General features: G+C 50.7%; 1 long non-coding RNA gene across 3 annotated transcripts; it reads left to right on the top strand.

Annotated features, from left to right (window-relative positions):
• The first annotated feature begins 312 nt into the window (after nucleotides 1-312).
• On the top strand, nucleotides 313-3,651 carry LOC123102214 (uncharacterized). Of its 3 annotated transcripts, XR_006448831.1 has the most exons (5): nucleotides 313-1,079; nucleotides 1,150-1,262; nucleotides 1,346-1,516; nucleotides 1,820-1,905; nucleotides 1,999-3,651. It is a non-coding gene; the product is annotated as an uncharacterized lncRNA (long non-coding RNA). The 3 variants fall into 3 exon arrangements; XR_006448829.1 differs by having other exon boundaries at nucleotides 1,346-1,905; XR_006448830.1 differs by having other exon boundaries at nucleotides 1,346-3,651.
• The last annotated feature ends 14,249 nt before the right edge of the window (nucleotides 3,652-17,900 follow it).

Here is a 17,900-nt window from a genome sequence, read left to right as displayed (position 1 = left end):
TGTATACGTAATTAGAGATCGAACTATAGCATAAAAAGCAACTAAGGCGACGACGATTAGAGTGGTTGACGCGTGCATCGTGCATGTTTCACACGCACGTTATACAGGCCGGCACGTACGTGCACACAAAAAGATTGGCCGGCCCTGTGTGTATGCTTGTCCAATCATGATTAGTTGGTCCAGCTAAGCTAAATTATCTCATCAACTTCTTGGCTGGCTTTGGCGTCTCCTTATAGAAGCTTGTTTAGTTAATTAGTTAGTTTATAGATAGCTCGGGGTCTCTCTCTATCTTTCCCTACTAATAAAGCACGGAGTGCTTCTGGTCGTCCGTCGTCGCTATCGATTTTGCATAAAAGTCCTTCAGTTTATTCGAATTCAACCCGCAGTCCCTGTTTAAGTGGATCTGGAAAAACGCTTTAATTTTGCACAAAGGACCCTATGTTTTGGTATATTCAAAACGCGGTCCTTTTTACATGGGCGGCGCGACTGGAGCTTGCAGGGGGCGGATCCGCGCACGGCGGGGGCTTGGAGGCGGATCCGGAGGTGGGCGGCGACGCGGGGGGCGAGGAAGGCCGGAGCGCGGCTTCCCGGGCGGATCCATGGCAGAGAAGAGACTGGGTGGTGAGGTTGAGAAGAAGGGAGAAAAGTGGGGCGGTGCGGCGACCCACGCAGGAGCTCGCCGGAGCCGGGTGACGATGGACGGGCGCGGGAGACAGAAGGATCCGGCGCGGCGGCGCGCACTCCTTGTAGTTGGAGGCGGGCCTTCATGGCCGCGGCGCCCCTCCCCCCGCGACAGCTCAGGCAGCGGTCAGATCCGCCCTCCCTCCCTCCCTCACTCCTCGCACTGGAAGACCTAGCCGCTGGGCCATGGTGACCGACGGCGATGATGACGGTGGTGGCTACCTCGACGATGGATAAAATCCGCTCCGCCCCTCCTCTTATCCGTCGACGACCGCTTGAATCCCGAGAGGAGAGGAGAGGAGTGGGAGATCCATGGCGGCGGAAAGATCCGCGCCTGGATCGGACCTGCTCGTCAAGGAGACCCACGCCATGGAGCTGCTCGTCAATGTTCCACCCTGGTGAGTGTCGATGCCATGGTTCTGCCCTTCTTCCCTCCCCTTCCCTGATGCTCTTCTCTCCCTCACGCAGGCACACATCCAACATCGCCATGGACCAGTAGCTCAAGCCGTCTTCTTCCAGATGGTGATGGGGTTCCCTCACCATCTGCAGGTCATCATCCTTAAGGGCTCCACCATCTGCAGGTCTTCCTTCTTCTCTTCTCTCTGTTGGATTCCATTTGATTTTTCTGCTCTATTGGTGAAGCTCCCTCTCTTCTCTGCTGCAGTGTCTACAGTGGACTATTTGCATCTTCAGTGCAAATACCTGATTGTATATGGATGGATTGTAGGGTCTAACCACCTTGATTTGATTCGGGCTGGAGCAGCAGCAGCAGGTCCTTCCTTCCATGGAGGGCATCCACAACATGACCCGCACAAGGAGCTCCAAGCAGACAAAGGTACCTGCTCCATTGTTGTACATGTTCGTGAGTTCTTTGTGATGATGAAACCACTGATTGGATGTCCTGATTAGATACAATCCATTCCATTGAACTGTGGGGACAACATGAGGCACATGTCTCTGATTTGTTGTTACTTTGGTTGACAATATGTACTGTGCATGCGTGTGTGTGTTGATAAGTAGCAGATTTGCTTGGCCGCCTGTGACACTCATGCCAAATCCTTGACATTTCTGGGGTTATACAACCATCATGTTTTCTAAGGTTTTGTTTTCCCGCCTCCATCTCTTCCATGGCAAGCAGCACAGGTTTCTTTGTTTGTAAATTAAGCAGTCTGGTAGATTTGGAAAGGAGGAACAGGGTACTGAACTTTTATATATCTGCACAAGGTACCTTTCAATTAATAAGATTTGTTTTTCTGTTCTGAATAGGGTACTGAGCCTGATAATTGTACCTTTCTATTCTGAATTGCATATTTGTAGGAATACTATGTTATGTAAGAACATGGCGGTGCAGTCACCCGAGGTGAAGAAGCTCTGTCACCTACCTCTACATCCTCCACTAGGCTGACAAGCACAACTGCTAACAAGTATGCTAATCCACCCTCATCTGCATCGCTTCCTCCTAGCCTGTGATTTATGACATGGAGCATGTTGTTCTGTTATCATATACACGAATCTGTCCATGCTTAAATGTGGTCATAGGTTGTGGAATAGGAGAAACAATATAATGTTCTTTAGCAGATGCAAACCTGTCCATGCCTTATTTGGACCAATAATTACTGGTGTTGCCTATTTGATATGTAAACATATTTTTTTGGATGTCTCAGAAAAATGCCATGCTACTACATAAGTTTGAATCAAACAAATTAAATTTGTAATAAGATCCCTGAAAGTAATTAAGTGCTTCTTGAATGCATGGAAACAACAAGTTAGATATCTCAGAGGTACTATGTCATATATTCTGAAAGTGGCGCACATGGATATGTATTCTTGGTTAGCTTTATGTTCCATTTCTGTTGTACATGCTCCAAGAGTTAATGTGTTATTCTGAAAGGATATGAAGTGAATTGTCTTCTACTGCAATCAATGGGCATTTCGTTCTACACATATGTCCTGATGTTGTAGTGCCACTTGATTTCCTTTAAAATTTCAGTAACAATTGAGCAATATTGGCCTTCCCTTTTTCCTGTATTAAGTACTATTCATGGAGTCAAAGCTCATGGAGATGGTCTGTTACTGATTGCTGCATCTATAGAGCTCACTAATAAAATATCTGCTGGTTCATCTAACTTATTTGATCTATATGTTTTTGTTTACCTGCAACACGAAGAGAAAAACATGCTCAATTAGTTCATAAATTTTAAAATTGTGCATTTTGTATAATTTCTGCTGGTTCCAGTCACAGCATGCCAGCATCTAATCCTTGCAGCAACACCAGGAGTAGACTTTGGATATTTTTCTATACATTTGACATTAAAGTTATACCAACTTGCATCCATCGATCACTAGCTATTACATGCAGTAGGTAATTATCTGATGTCAATGCAACATCCAAATCATTGAAATACGACCTCTTATTCTACACAGTTCTTTATGCTTTGACAAATCACAAAGTAGAAATCGATTTTAAGATAATCTATAATTATAATAAAACCAGGGATTGCTTTTCTGAAAGAAAAACAAGGGATTGTTAATATGTTTAAATATGAAGATTTGCAGTACTGTAGGTCCTTACCTCTTCTTTTCCAAAGTAGATAGGACAAAAAAAATATGTCCCCACTAATCGGTACGTGCAGCAGTGAGGAACCGAGCAAAAGGGGAGCTTGGCTTCCAATGGGGTGATGGACAGATTGTAGGTGGGTGCTTGCCTCATATCTTCAATGTGAGAATATTGATTTCTCTTCTACTCCCTCTGTTTCTAAATATAAGTCGTTCTAGGGATTTCAATACAAACTACATACGGATGTATATAGACTATGTTAGAGTGTAGGTTCACTCATTTTGCTCCGTATGTATGTAGTGGAATCTGTAGAAAGACTTATATTTAGGAATAGAGGGAATATCGGTTAGTAAGCATTTTCCAAACTGTACGAAAAAAATGTTCAGGAGTTAAACTACTTTTCTTACTATTCATGCGAGATGGCAGAATACTTTGCTTACTATTCTCTTCAATTATTCCCCGATTACAAGGATGGCATTGTTCACGAGTTAATCTACTGCAGAAAAAATGACACACCATTGTCAAGTTGGTAGGAAATCAACCTGCTGTATCTATTTGTTTTTTTCTTCTGGCATGTCCATCGACTCTGTTAACACCAAACAAAGTAACAAACTTGACAAAACTGAAACTCATCTCCCAGATTTCTCTATGCACTTCCATAGATTCTGATATGTCCATTGTCTTTACGACTTACATTTTGTATGTATCTGGAAGCTAATTCAGCATGACCCACGAGTGTTGATTTGTATGTTAGTGTGATAGAATCTCACTGAAAAAATTGACAGAATAAAGGAAAATATATATTAGATGTGTGTTATAAGAACGAGTAGTCCATGCTGCCATGCAACCAATAAGTAGTCAGACTTTAAAACCATTGTCATGCAAAAATTAGGACAACTTTTGGAGTACTTGGGTTATCCGGGTTCTTATAAACAGGTTCCCTTTGTTGTAAGAGAGCAAGGTGCTAGCGGACTCACATGATGAGTTCTATGATCCAGAGAAGGTTGACCCTAGCCAAGAGGGGCATTCAGGCGACGTGGACTCACATGATGAGTTCTGTGTTCCACATAAGGTTAATCCACCATGAAGTGTCTTGTCCATGGAGGATCGTTGTTGGCTTTGAGGGAGACGTACAGACTGTTTCCTATAACCTTTCTATTTTTTTGCTTGGCTCATTCAGTAGCTTTTGTGATAACAGTTGTGGCAAGCTTTTGTTGGTGTTGGAGCTCCCAAAGTAGAAGGGTACTCTATTTTTGTTTGCTTCTCTGTTTCGTATAGCGTGCTTACTTCCGAAGGTACATGCTCAGATTCTTTGGCCTCGGACGTTGTAGATGAAAGCCTTGATGTACTATCAGCATTTTTTGCTAATGGGGGGACAGCCGTGTTCGTTGTAAAGGAAATGAATTAATCTTTTATGTTAACAATTTATATCGGGGAATGCTAATAGAGGCCATTTTGACATGTCTGCGAGCTGCCCTGCTTTAGATGAGGATGGAAAAATACATTGAGATACTTGCTTCCGGCTTATGCTAGACACAATCTACATGCCATGCCATGCCACTACTGCACATAGCGGTACAATCCAAATGCTGTTATGCCACATCGGGTTCTGGTTGGACGGTGGTTGAAATCGAAGAAGACACAACCTAAGCAATTTGGTTACCCCGTTGCAACGCACAGGCATATTTACTAGTATATAGTAAACTAATAAAGCAGCTAATGCTTCTGCCCGTACGTCGTCGGCGATTTTGCAAAAAAGTCCCTCCATGTATGTGTATTCAACCCGCAGTCCTCAACTTAAGTCAACCGAACCGATATGAGCGAGAGAAAAGAAAAAAAACTGCCTCCCGATCTGGCCCGTACGCTGCCGCCCCGTGCTCTGCTCCTCCCCGAGCCCCCTCGCTCGATCCGGACCAGCAGGTCCCAAGCACCTCGGCCTGCTCCTCACGCCGGCGTCCAGTGCCACCGCAGCCGACCTCACGCAGCGCCTCAACGCGTGGCCTCACGCTTGTGCCTCCCCGCTGCCCCGCGCCGGCCGGCCACCGGAGTAGCGCCGCCGTACTCCTCTTCTTGTTCCCTCCCCTCACTCCGGTTCTTTCTGTCACCTCCCTCTCTCTCCTTCGCAGGAAGCCATGGCCGTCGGACCTCCATGCCTCCGCGAGCTCGCTGCCGGATTGTGACCTGTCCGCCGCCAAGCAATGGAGTGCCCGACATGGATTTGAGTTGTCTACAGCATGGAGGATGAGAGAGTTGATAGAAAGAGAGCGAGGTTGTTTGAAGACCTGCGGCAGGGGTGGAGCAAGCTGCGTGGCCCATGTCCCGGACGAATGGGCGCTCCTCTCGAGCGTCCTCCTCCCGACGGCAGGACATGCACGGGGCGGCAGATCCGGCTGCTCCGGCGTGGATCCGGCGACGGGGCGGACAGATCGAGGCGGAGGAGCACGAGGCCGACCGAGAGGTGGCCAGCCGGAGGCGGTCAGAGCTCCAAGGCAGCGGGGGTGCTGCCTGGTTGTTCGGATCGACGCGGAGGAGCACGAGGCCGACGAAGAGGTGGCCGGCCCGGCGGCGGGGCGATCTCCAAGGTAGCCGGACTGCTGCGGGTTGTTCTTTGGCGACTCCCTTCCCTCGAGAGGATAAGGAAAAAGCTGAGAGAGAGGAGGAGAGGGGCGGCGGCAGCTGGGGTGGCTCGTGGCAGAGAGGAGCTCCACTCTAGGTGCGGGTGGAGGAGACAGGGAGGCAGCACGAAGAGGTGAGCAACGCTTGGGTGGTGAGATGGATGGAGAAGAGGAGGATGAGCAGCGTTGGGTGGGTGAGGTAGGACGAGGAGGAAGATGGAGGCGGAGTGTCTGTGATGGGGAATGGCGATGTGTTGTTGTGGATAAGGGATACGCAGTGGGCGGTGCATGTTGCTTTTTTTAATCAACTGTACCGACTGAAAGCTGCTGGATTCAGACGTGCCGGGTGACTCGAAAGGGACCGGTGCAGATGCGTGTGCTTGGCAGCATGATTGATGCAGTACTAATCATACAAAGATGAGTACTAAGTACTATGGTAATCTTGCTGATTGAATTATGGGATTTATGGTAGTCCGCTAAATCGAATTGTTCTTAGCTATTCATGGGTGTATATCAATCAAGGGATCGGTGTTGTTCAGTTTGACTCTGCTTTATTCCATTGCTGGAGGATTCAAAAAAACTGTGCAATTTTAGTCATTTTTTGTTCATGTTTCGTCCAAATAAATTAAATTTTGGATTGTCCTTTTTGTCCGAGATTTCTAAAAAAAATCCAAAATTTCAAAGTTCACCCATTTCATTCAAGGGCGGCAAATTTACAAACGAAACACAAAACCTTGGCTGGATGCTATGTGTCCTAGCACCGACTACATTCAGGCTCGATCTAAGGCAGCGCGTGTGCTCGGTTGTCGGTTGTTCGGTCATGGCAGCATGTGTGGTTGCATCGCGATGACTGGTGCCAACAACGTGGTTGGTAGCGGCTGTGTGTGGTGTGATAGACACAATAACGCAACTCAGCATAGACAACACATATCATTCACTGACTGCTGCCGATGCAAGCAAATAGGAAATTCTGACGAGGGATGGATGTAGGAGTGTAGGAAACTCTTATGCTCTTTTATACGTTTTTGAGGGGGGTTGTACCCTTTCCTCTCTTTCTCGGTCTCTTTCTTTGGAACGACGCGCATAAGAGTGACAATGTACGGTTGCGGATGACAATGATTGGCATTGGATCTGCACATGTGTAGTAGGACGGCGGCTCGTGTTGAGCAGGTCGACGACATCTTGGCCCCCTCTATTTTTCTCGTCGGCTCCCTGTACGGCTTTATCAACGAGCCGACGTGGATTTATTGTTTTTGTATGAGGAAATGTGGTTGCCCTTCGTATGATACATCTTCACATGGCACAGGGTCCATTGATTACATGTTTCGCAGCCTTAGGTTAATCATATACGTCTTGCGCTTCCCTCCCTAAAAATCCTACTTTGCTCGACCCGGTAGCTTCTAACATGATGAATGACATGTTAAGTTCTTTCTCCCGGTGCAACGCACGGGCATATTTACTAGTATATAGTAAATCAATCACCCGTGACACTACGCCACCGACATGCACTGTTGTTTTAGCCGGGTAGACGGGTAACCCGGCGCTAATCATGATGCACTCTACGTGGCTAGTCTGACGATGCATGCGTCTTTGGTGCCGGAGTAATCAGTTTTGTTAAAGCACATCTGTCCAAAAATATTGCATATATTCAACAGCTCCCTGTCGGAAAATCAACATAGTGACTGCTCCTGTAGGTAGCCACCCCTCCCTTCCTGCGCTGCTGGCCGCTCCGGCCGCAGCGGTCACCGCCCCCGCGCCCAGCATGGGCGCGCCGCCCCATCGCCCTGCTTCCGCCTCGGACCCGCATGGCCGCCCTGCTTCAGCCTCGGATCCGCATGGCCGCCCCGCTCCTGGCTCTGATCCGCGGGTCTCCTCGGCGCCCCCCGCTCCATCCTCGGCCGAGATCCCGGGCCCTGGCGCGTCTTCAAGGCCGGATTCGGCGGCCCCGCCGCGCCTGCTGCTGCGTGGGGGCTGCTCTAAGGCGCCTACCTCGGAAGACCCGGCGGATCTCAGCCCTCCCCCGGCCCGATGCATTCAATCCATCATCGTTGTCCCATCCCCAGCGGTCGATCATTCCCCTTCTGAAATGGACGGTGACTGGACCGAGGTCTCCTCGCGCAAAAGCCGTAAGGCAGCCCTGGATCTGTCGGTTCCTTCAAAGAAGAGCGCGGCTCCGCGCTCGGACCGGCGGCCGAGCTTCAATGCGATGGGTGGCCGGGAAGCTTTCTTAAGCCGCTTCTACGGCCGCTGCTTTCGCTGCCTCAGCAAGCACCACCGTAGAAAGGACTGCCGCGACCCTCTCTGCTGCGTGATCTGCGAGCTCTGCGGCCACTTTGCCAGGGAGTGCCCGCAAAATCCACGAAACGGCCATGGCGGCCCTGCCTCCAGTAGGATAGGTCTGCTCCCCCCTCGCTCCTCTGTCCACACTCGCCTCCGTTTCCCCACCCCCGCCCACGCCACCGCTGGCCCCTCCATCCCCGACGACTGCTGACATGGCTGAGCTCAGCTTGGTCGACCCGGCCAGGCGCCCCCGCGCAAGCCACAAGGTCGGCGAGTCCACCTCGGCCATCAAGCAGAGCCTCTTCTTCCTTCGACGCCACGCCGTCACGCTGCGCGCGGCCGACGGAATCTGCGCCACCTCGCCCATGGCGGTGGGCCGCGCTTTTGAGGCGCAGCTGTGCATCCACCACACCACCTGCGGGTGACAGCGCACAACTTGGAGGATTTCTTCGTCGCCTTCACCCAGCCTGCCCACCACGACAACGCGGTGCGCCGCGGCACCCTGCGCGTCGACGGTGTCAACTTCAACATCGCGCCCTAGGGTGAAAACGACCACGCTGGCCACGGCATCTTCCACCTCCACGTCCGCTGTGTCATCGAGCACCTGCCTCAACAGTACTGGACCCTGGAGGGTGTCCACGAGGTGTTCGGCGACAAGGTGCGCATCGACCGGCTCGACAGCCGCACGCTGGAGCGCGACCACACCAAAACCTTCGCTTGCTGGGTGTGGGTCTAGGACATGGCGTTCATTCCCACCCGGCACACCTACTGGAAGCTCCCTCGGGGCGCCGGACGTGTCGAGGAGATGGAGGGTCACTCGTCGCCCGATCAGCGTGTCACCCTGCCGCCCGGTGCCGAGCGCTACGACCTCCTCATCCATGTCGACAGGGTGGAGGACTGGTCCCCTTGCTCTTCGCACTCATCCCACTCAGCTCAGAGCGGCCTACCCTCCTCCGACTCCGACCACGACGACAGCTTGCCGCGCACCTACACGGGCACCTGGGTCATGCATGTGGAGGACGGCCAGATGGAGGAGCGCCACCGCCGTCTGCAGCGCGCGCCGATGGTGGACACGGGCTGCCGCGGCCTTCCTCGTGGCGGCCCCCGCCGCAACGATGAGGGGAGGGGGGCGGCGGCGGCGGTGGCCGACACTCCTGGAAGGACACGCTGCTTGGGCGCGGGCGTGGCTCCAACGCCTCGCCAGGAGTGGACGGGGCCACCAGCAGGGTGCGCCAGCGCAGCCGCTCCCCTCCCCCCGCCGCTCTAGAAGCTCAAGAAATCGCGGCCAGCATGGTGGCCGTGACCGATCGTCCGGCAAGGCGTACCCAAGCAAGAAGAAGAGCGGCAGCTAGCGGCTGGCAAGTCAGGTGCACATGCCCACACCTCCCCCTCCCGCACGTGTGCCGGCCCTCGACGGGGTCGACGAGTTTTTCGCCACGACTGACAAGGCCATCCCCGCCCCTGCTCTCCGGAGACGTCATCGCGGCCCAGCTCGACGAGATGATCGTGGCATCAACGGCCATGTCCCTTGACTTCGACGAGGGTGCAAGCAAGAGGAGGGGCATGGCGGCAGTGGAGATGCCGGACGCATTCAGCCCCACGCTCTCTGGAGCGTGCCACAACCCGGCTCTCCTCAGCTGCCAGACACCGACGGCCGTGACCACGGTTGCCGTCCAGCTAGGAGAGGTGACGCAGCAAGTTCAACACCTAGAGATTGCAGAATCCTCTGCCGCCCCACGACGCCTCTTCTGCGACAAGCCAGCCCCCCTGCTTGGCCTGCCACCGTCCAAGCGCAGCTCTGCTCCACCCAAGGTCCGTGCTACATCAGTTCCCCCGCCGCGTCAGAGAGCGCGTCAGGCGGCCCAAAACTACAAGGTGCCGGTGGCGCAGCGCGGCTCGCTCCGTCTGGTCCAGGGGCTGGGCCTCCTTGGCCCGAAGGAGAAGATGACGAAGAAGGCTGCGGAGGCGCTCGTGTGTAGGTTCGATGAGCCCCTATCCAACGAAGATATCGCCGTCATCGCCAAGCTCACCAGGCTGGGCAAGGACGCTCTATGCATCGCTGCTGGCCTCAACGGGCCGGAAGGAGTCGCCGAAGAGGCCATGGTTTAGTCATGTTAGGAACCAACCTGTGTTGTAGCTGTAGTTCTAGTTTCCGGCGATGGCCAGCACTCGGCTGGTCGGAGTTAGGTTTGCTTCAATCATGTATCAGTGCATGGCTGAGGCCGGTCCGGCGCCGTCGTGATTTGGGGCCTATTGGTGGTCGAGGCGTCCCCCGGAGAGCTGGATGGTGTACCTGTTCGCCTTTACTCGTTGTAGTCGCCGGAGAAACCATCAGTGTCCAGATGAATGACGACCTCCACTCCCCCCCCGATAATGAGCTGGAACGTACGTGGACTGAACTCGCCAGTGAAGAGAGAAGCGGTTAGAGAAGTAGTTGCTGCCCATCGGGCCGCCATTCTATGCATGCAAGAGACCAAGATAGATGTTTGGTCGTCAGCCCTCGTCCGCGAAATCGGTGGCAATACACTGCAGGGTTGCGCCGTCATGCCTGCAATCGGCACCCGCAGTGCCATTGCCATCCTGTGGAACAAAGAACTCGTAGACATCGTCACCCACGCTGTCAGCCAATTTGCAGTCACGATCAGGGTCACCGTAGCTAGATGCCACACATCCTTCTGGCTAACCACGGTCTACGGACCAAACGACGACGCGAGCAAAGAGGCTTTTCTCGCTGAGATCTCGAGCACGGCCCCGCCCATGTCTGAACCTTGGATAATCTGCGGTGATTTCAACCAAATCTACGAAGCAAGGGAGAAGAACAACCTCAACCTCAATAGGAGGCTAATGGGCCGCTTCAGGACGACCATTGACAGAGCGGGTCTTCGTCAGCTCAAATGCAGCAACCGTAAGTACACCTGGAGCAACGAGCGCGACAACCCAATCCTAGTGGGCATCGATAAATTCTTCTGCAACGTGTCATGGGAAACCCTTTTTTCACTGACCATGCTCATGGCCGCCTCCACTACCTGCTCCGACCATTGCCCGCTGGTGCTGTCCGATGCGGCGGGGCCCCGCCGGCGCAGGTGCTTCAAGTTCGAGTCCTTCTAGTCGCGCTTCCCGCGCTTTGCGGACACGGTGAACGCGGCCTGGGCGAGGCCGGTGGCTGCCTCCTGCGCATTCACCCGCCTCCACGTCAAGCTTGCTCGTACGGCCAAAGACCTATGCATTTGGAGCCAGGGCCTCTTCGGTGATGCAAGGCTGCAATTCCATATGGCCTGTGAGGTCATCTTGCGCCTCGACGAGGCTCAGGAACGGCGCCAGCTTTCTCCGTCCGAACGCGACCTGCGCAGGAGCCTCAAGCTCAGATTGCTGGGGCTGGCAGCGATCGAGAGATGCAGGAAGAGGCAGGCCTCCAGGCTCACCTAGCTGCGCTCCGGCGACGCCCCAACAAAGTTTTTCATGGCAAAAATCTGCTCGCAGAAGAGAAACAACTACATACAATCTCTGAAGGTCAATGATACAGTAGCTGCGGCACACAGCGACAAAGAAGCAGCAATCCACAACCACTTTGACATCATCCTTGGGGCTACACAGCAGCGATCGTCTACAATAAACTGGGGGCAACTACACATTCCCATAATCCAAGGTGGTAGGCTGGATAACCCCTTTTCTGAGGAAGAGGTGTTGGCGGCGATTCAGGCATCTCCGGCAGAGAAGTCCCCCGGGCCGGACGGCTTCAACGGCACATTCTTCCGATCGTGCTGGCAGATAATCAAAGAAGATGTCATGCATGCCTTCAACCAATTCTACAACCTGGCAGGTAGCAATTTTGGGTTGCTAAATTCAGCAATCGTAGCCCTAATCCCCAAGAAAGACGGCCCGAACAGCATAAATGATTACCGGCCGATTAGCCTGATACACTCCATCGCCAAGCTAGTCTCCAAAGTGCTCTCGATTAGGCTCGCCCGGATCATCCAACGCATCATATCGCCGGCCCAGACAGCTTTTCTGAAAACAAGATGCCTTCATGACAGTTTTGTCTATGTTCAAAATTGTGTTAAAGCTCTGCACCGGAAAAAGACGCCGACGGTTCTTCTTAAGTTAGACATCTCGAGGGCCTTCGATAATGTTTCGTGGGAATATCTGCTCAAGCTCTTGGTGAACCTTGGTTTCAGTGCGAGATGGCGGGACTGGATCACCATGCTGCTGGCCACCTCATCGTCAACCTTCCTCCTCAATGGCGTCCCCGGCCAAACCATCATGCATCGGCGTGGCCTATGGCAGTGTGACCCCATGTCCCCGCTTCTGTTCATCCTTGCGATCGATCCCATCCATCGCCTTCTTAAAGCGGCTGAAGAAGAGCTCCACATTACGCCGGTGCCAGGCAGGGAGATCAAGTTTAGGGTTAGCTTATATGCGGACGACGCCATCATCTTTGCAAACCCCATTAGAGAAGAGATCGACTATCTCATGGATATGCTTGAGAGCTTCGGCGACGCTACGGGCCTGAAGATAAACAACGCCAAGTCCACGGCAACGCCGATTTGCTGCCACAACATCGACCTCACCACGGTGCTTCAGTCTTTTGGGGGACCGATCGCGCAATTCCCGATCAGATACATGGGGCTTCCACTCACAACTGGCCGACTTAGGCTAGTACATCTTCAGTTCATCCTGGATAGATTGCGGGCTAGACTAGCGGGCTGGAAAGGGAAAATGCTCTCTATGGCCGGGCGCAGGGTCCTCGCCAGATGCGTCCTCACCGCCATGCCAACGTTTGCCTTCACAGCCCTCAAAATCCCAGTGAAGCTGCTGAAAGAAATAGACAAATGTAGACGTTGCTTCCTTTGGGGCCATGATCAAGAGCTCACCAGCGGCAGCTGCAAAGTGAATTGGGCACGGGTCTGCTCCCCTATCGAGCATGGTGGCCTTGGCATCCTCGACCTGTACAAGTTCACTCGTGCTCTCCGCCTTCGCTGGCTCTGGCACGCCTGGAAAAGCCCGGAGCGCCCATGGGTAGGAACAGAGCTGCCATGCGATGCCTCCGATCACGCCCTTTTTAGTGCGGCCACAAAGGTGACTATTGGCAATGGCAAAACAGCTAGTTTCTGGCACTCGGCTTGGATCGATGCGTCTCCGCTGAAGCTCCTCCACCCCAACCTCTTCAAACACTCCAGAGAAAAGAACAGATCGGTGGCGCAGGCCCTACACGAAGACCGCTGGGTTTCTGACCTGGCGCACGGTGACACTGGTTCTATTGCACATGAGGTGCTCATTTTGCACCGCCGGCTGCAATCGTACCACCTTCAGGAAGCCAGCCAAGACCGGATCGCTTGGAAGATTGAAGCATCCGGACAGTACACTACACATTCAGCCTACCGCGCCTAGTTCCAGGGTTCTGTGCAGACTTAGTTCCGCGAGCTGATCTGGACCACCCGAGCGCCTGCAAAGCTGAAAATCTTCGCCTGGCCGCTCCACCAGAACCGACTCTGGTGCAATGATAGGTTGCAGCGGCGAGGATGGCCTAACAGCTACTTCTGCCCGTTATGCCTCCGCAACCTGGAAAGCTCTGAGCACTTGTTCTGGCTTTGCCCCCTCGCGACGGCAACCTGGAATGCCATTGCTACATGGAAGTGTTGCCGCGCACTAGGCCAGGAATCCTGGATTGGCAACGTAACCTCTCTGGACAAGTTCAGAGCTATGTCAGATGCAACACCGCCATCTCACAGGAAAGCGATCAAGTCACTTGCATTGCTTGCCCTATGGCACATCTGGCAAGAGAGGAATCACTGAATTTTTAGGGCAAAAGAGGCCAAGGTGGAAGACATCCTCAACGAGACCAGGAGAGGGCTAGGCCTCTGGTAACAAGCCGACATCAAGTCAATTCAGCGCCCCTTCAGGGACCCGCCGGGAGAGTAGGCTAGCGGCCTGTGCCTGGTGGCACTTTTGTTTTTCTCTGATCTTCTTCTTCCTTAGTCTCCTTGATCTTCGGATCTCCACCTTTATCGCTTTGTCATCTGCTCCCTGCTTAAGTTCAATGAAACATTAGCCTTCGCTGGTCCTTCAAAAAAAATATTGCATATCTAAATTCTGTTTCATTGATTTTATGTAAATATTCATGCAGATTTTTTTCTTTTATTTTTTTATTTTTTTATAGTTTGATTGAGTCATTTAGATGTGCAATAATTAGAGCATATCTATTGTAATACTTTGTCTGTTTCTTCTTACTTTTATCGTAGTATTGTAAGTAAAAAATATTGAAGTTTGGCGAACGTTGTAAAGGAAAAGAAATTAACATTCACAATACCAAATCAAATATCATTATAGCATCTACAGCCCGTTGTAAAGGAAAAGAAATTAACATTCACAATACCAAATCAAATATCATTATAGCATCTACAGCCTTCCTCTTCAAATCCTCTTCAACGTCCGATGACACGCACGCTCGACCAGTGACCGAGCATGAGAGAGAAGGAAAAAAGTGACCCAACCATACCTCTCATATCATCCCTATATATTCGGACTGTCCGCGAAGGCTCATATGGAGACCAAATGTAGCAATACGAGGGCTCGCGGACGTGCCTGGTCAGTCCATCATGTAGGATGCGGCCCACCCGTACCACATTTTCTCTTTCTTTTCTTTCTTTCTCTTCATCTTCATCAATCACATGCGGGTGATGGGACGTATAAAAAAAGAGAGAAGCATGACTGCATGCATCGACAAATAGGGGCACAAAACGGACACGTCTGGACACTAACCGGGCGCGCCCACAGACATTTGGACTCGACCTCCCTCTGTCAGCCATTATAGCACCTGGTGGAGGGGATGGGATCCCGGTGCCTCGGCTCCGTCTAGTAGTTTAGCCTAGGTTTTTTCTATCGCGGAGACGACGCTTTGGGTGGATGGCAGTGTTTCATCTTTGAGTTGGTCTCCCGGGCTCCAGTCCTCTTTGAGTTCACCCTTTGGGGCGGAGTTGATGGACCTCCGGCATAGATTCATGTTGTCTCCTCATGGCAACGAGGTTAGGGTTTTTGTAGCGCGTATAGAACGATGAGATTTGATGTCAAGTGGTTCAAATTGATTCAAGCGTTCAATGGTGATGACCGCGATTCTGCGTCGTTGGTCCTTAGGGGCACATGCACGAAGGCTTCCAGGCTATTATCAACAAGGTCAGTCTGGCACTGCTAGGGGAGCGACGACAGTGGCACGTCAACCGCTCATTCTAGTGGCAGAAGTTGTTGTTCGATGATCCAGGGTCCTTAATGTAATTTTATTGATGTTTGAGATGCTTTATACTACTGCTGCACCTTTTATAATATATTTGGATCATTTTTTGCAAAAAGGGAAAAACTAACATGTAAAGTAAAAAAACAATTTAGTAGTTCTTTATTTTTTAAAATATGTTTCTGCATGTAGTATTTGTTTTTTGCTTAATATATGGTTCAACTAATTCTATGTTTTGCATGGAATTTTGTTATGAATGTGCGAGCTGGAGGGCGCGCTAGACTAAATTCAATTTTTTTAGAATGCTAGAATAAATTCAGCTAGTGCCTTATACTTCTACTTTTGCAATGTCAGTTTCGTTTAGGAAGAGAAGGGTTGTAGATATCTAAATTTTTGATAAATCACTTTTTGTCGACTCAAAATGTAGTATTAATGGATAGAAATATAATGAGAGCATACCCGGCCTCTGGACAATCAGGATGCACACAATCAACATCAATACACGTAAAGTATCATGTCAGCAAGCAGCAAAGCCATGCAAGACCTAATTGAAGGGGGAAAAGAGCAACCATGATCCACACAAGCCACAAAAATCCAGGCTGAAGCCACCGCCGCAGCCATGGCCATTCCCACCACCTGGCTCGGCGACATTGTCAGTGGACGGCTCCTATTGTCAAACGGACAGTTCGGCGGGCTCTAGCATGATTTTGAGAGACGAGAAAGGCTCTGTGATCTTCACAGCATACAAACGTCTCAAGCGAACAGTTCGACGGGGTTTGGCATGATTCTGAGAGACAAGAAGGGCTCTATGATTGCAGCATACAAACGTCTCCTCTATTGTAGCGATGCTCTGGAGTACAACTTACATGCAATCAGGGAAGACATTGACTTGGCGATACATCGGACTCCCCTATCGGTTTTAGTCCAGTTTTACTGCTCCAGTGCTTTATCGGCGTTTATGGACGGATCTTTAGACAAGCTAGTCTATGGCCATTTGAATTATGAGATCAAACTCTCAATGGAATATACGGTGTTTACTCATGTTAAGATTGCTCGTGAACATAATAGGATTTCAGATTGTTTAGCGAACTTTGGGCATAGCAGGGATAGCACTATGTGTTGGCTTAACCAAACCCCTACTTGTGCTGTGAAACTTGTCGCTTTCGATAGTAATCCTATGAGTATGGAATAAATACCCTATATTTCCTCACACACAAAACATGATCCACACTGAACAACTTTATACCAATGAAGACGATGCAAACGTACATGATCCGGACATAGCTACCTTGTTGTCAAAGGCGTGTATGTACAAAGTCGCAACAATAAACAACGATCAAGCAAACTGAAAATCGTTGGCAACCACCGCATGATCAAAGTGCGGGGATATAATATTTTGGATTTAGCCTAGGTTTTTTCTATCGTAGAGACGGCGCTTGGGCGGATGGCATTGTTTCATCTTTGAGTTGGTCCTTCGGGCTCCAGTCGTCTTTGAGTTCACCCTTTGGGGCAGAGTTGATGGACCTTCGTCATAGATTCATGTTGTCTCCTCATGGCGGCGAGGTTAGGGTTTATGTAGCGCTTATAGAATGATGAGATTTGATGTCAGGCGGTTCGAATCGATTTAAGCATTCAATGATGATGACTGTGACTCTGTGGCGTTGGTCCTCAAGGGCACATGTACGAAGACTTCCCAACTATTATCAACAAGGTCAGATTGGCACTGCTAGGGGAGCAGCGACAGCGGCACGTCAACTGCTCATTCTAGTGGCGGTAGTTGTTGTTCGATGATCCATGTCCTTATGTAATTTTTATTGATGTTTGAGATGCTTTATAGTACTACTGCTGCACCTTTACAATACATTTGAATCATTTCTGCAAAAAAGAGAAAAAACTAATATGTATAGTAAAAAAACGATTTAGTAGTTCTTTATTTATTCTTTAATATTTTTCTACGGGCAGAGTAATCGTTCTTTGCTTAATATATGGTTTTGCTAATTCTATGTTTTGCATGGAATTTTGTTATGAATGTGCGAGCAGGAGGGCGTGCTAGAATAAATTCATATCTTTTTAAGAATGCTAGAATAAATTCAGCTAGTGCCTTATACTTCTAGTTTTGCAATGTTGTGTGGAGAAAGAGAAGGGTTGTAGATAGCTATTTTTTTGATAAATGACTTTTTGTTGACTCAAAATGTAGTATCAACGGATAGAAATACAACGAGAGCACACCCGGCCTCTGGACAACTAGGATGCACACAGTCAACATCAGCACACATAAAGTATCATATCGGCAAGCGGCAAAGCCATGCAAGACCTAATCGAAGGGGGGAAAGAGCAACCATGATCCACACAAGCCACAAAAATGCAGGCAGAAGCCACCACCGTTGTTGTGGCCATTCCCACCACCTGGCTCAACGGCATTGTCAGTGGACGGATCCTGTTGTCGAGCGGACAGTTCGGCGGGCTGAGAGACGAGAAGGGCTCTGTGATCTTCACTGCATACAAACGTCTCTTCTATTTTAACGATACTCTGGAGTCCAAG

Source organism: Triticum aestivum, chromosome 5A (genome assembly GCF_018294505.1).
Source record: "Triticum aestivum cultivar Chinese Spring chromosome 5A, IWGSC CS RefSeq v2.1, whole genome shotgun sequence".
Classification (NCBI taxonomy): domain Eukaryota; kingdom Viridiplantae; phylum Streptophyta; class Magnoliopsida; order Poales; family Poaceae; genus Triticum; species Triticum aestivum.
Note: the sequence above shows the minus strand (reverse complement) of the source record. Positions and strands in the feature narration are given on the sequence as shown.